We start from the raw sequence: 2,276 nt of genomic DNA on the forward strand, positions 1-2,276 counted from the left end.
TTACAGACCTTAGATGGTGAAATCCCTAAATTCCTTGCAAAAGCTCGCTGAGAAATGTTGTTCTTAAACTGTTGGACAATTTGCTCACGCATTTGTTCACAAAGTGGTGACCCTCGCCCCATCCTTGTTTGTGAATGACTGAGCATTTCATGGAAGCTGCTTTTATACCCAATCATGGCACCCACCTGTTCCCAATTAGCCCGTTCACCTGTGGCTTGTTCTAAATAAGTGTTTGATGAATATTCCTCAACTTTCTCAGTATTTTTTGCCACTTGTGCCAGCTTTTTTGAAACACGCTGCAGGCATCAAATTCCAAATGAGCTAATATTTGCAAAAAATAATAATTTTCCAGTTCGAACGTTAAGTATCTTGTCTTTGCAGTCTATTCAATTGACTATAGGTTGAAAAGGATTATCAAATCATTGTATTCTCTTTTTATTTACGATTCACACAACATGCTAACTTCACTGGTTTTGGGGTTTGTAAATACTTGTTTTTTTAATTACATTTTTCATGACCCCTTGTCAGGGTGGTATTGCATCTTTTCTAATATCAAATCATTATTGTGTTTTTTTATTCCACCTAACACTTGAAAAGGACGGTCAAAAGTACTAATGTTTAAATATGGCGTTTTTTTAAGAAAAAGAAGGTGAACCGAATTTTTTCACCTGAGCTGCCTTTGCTGGATTAGTGTTGGTATTGCAGCTCGTGCCTTCAATTATCAATTACTATCTGTTGTTATTTGTCCGCTTAAGACTGATGATCAAAGTTAAATTACTAGTGATGAAAAAGCACAAAAATAAAAACAGAGTTTTCTCACCACAGCTCCCCCCCCTTGGGAAAAAAAATAAACAGCCTTTTTCACCACAGCTCCCTCTGCTGGATCAGGGGTGGTATTACAGCACTTGCCTTCAAATATCAAAACATCAGTATCTGTTTTTATATGTCCACATGGGACTTAAAAATAATGATCAAAGTTATATTACATAAATATGTTTTTTTTTTTTTTTTAAATGAATAGAGACTTTTTCACCACATCACACATGCTTGAAGGGCAGTGGCATTGCAGCGCTTGCTCCTAATATCCAATCAACACTATCGGTTTCTTTTTGTCTACTTAAGACTTCACAAGGATGGTCAAAGTTGAAAAGTACTAGTGTATAAAAATGGCTTTTTGAAAAAATTTAAACAGAATATTTTTCACCACAGCTCCCTCTGTTGGATAAGGGGTGGTATTGCAGCACATGCCTTTTATTGACAAATCATCTGGTTCTTCTTGCCCACTTAAGATTTGAAAAGAATGGTGAAAGTAGAAAAGTATAAATAGGGCTTTTTTGAAAAAAAGCAAAACAGACTTTTTTCACCGCATCTCCCTCTGCTGGATCCGGTGCGGTATTGCAGCACGTGCCGCCGAATGTAAATTCCTCACCTCTCAGGCCTCGCCCACTACTATGAAATAATCTAGTTTTGCACTTTTCCGGAGTCTTCCCAGAGACTTATTCTATTATCGACATGATGGCCTCGCACAGCCGCAAGCAGATGTGAACTTCACATGCGGGTTTAGCCCAAAGATTAGGGCAGCAATCCGTGGGGGCGGAGCTACAGAGTCAGAAAGTGGGATTAGTGTGGCGCGCTCTCAACGTCAAGCGAGGGCCGGGGGGTGGGATTGATTTTCTCTTTAAGGGGCCTAGAAAAAGAAACATTGCAGTCCTGCAAGATTTGTTTTCTATAAAGTGGACAACTATTTCCTTATAAACTCAGCCCATTTAGCCATCCGAGTAAAAAACAGCGAGCACTTTTAGCCCCTCTGCAGGAAAATGCATAGCATAAAGCTGCCCCTTTCGGTTGTTTCACCGCCTGAAAAGGTCTGTGCAATCAGCAGGGACGGCTATACGGAGGCAGCAGCGTAATGAGCCTCCTCTGGGCTTGGGTTAAGGTCTGATGGGCCTCCAAAGGCAACAATTAGTCTGCACCCTCAGCCCGTTTAGTGCCAGCGTGGTCGTGACACAGCACCCTGCCAGCAGATTGCGCAAAACGACTCTAGGACGCACTTTTAGGCCATTGAAGATCTCAAGAGTGTGGCTAGTGACACGCCCAGGCTGCTAAGCAAATGCAGCAGCTTCGAGCGCCGATAAACATATGCAAATGTTTTGTGAAAACAAACAAGATCACTCTAGGCAAACTGCCTAATTGGTTCTACTGTTTTTTGTCATTTGCACGCACACACACACACACACACACACACACACACACACACACACACACACACACACACA

This window comes from Entelurus aequoreus, linkage group LG12 (assembly GCF_033978785.1).
Source record: "Entelurus aequoreus isolate RoL-2023_Sb linkage group LG12, RoL_Eaeq_v1.1, whole genome shotgun sequence".
NCBI lineage: Eukaryota > Metazoa > Chordata > Actinopteri > Syngnathiformes > Syngnathidae > Entelurus > Entelurus aequoreus.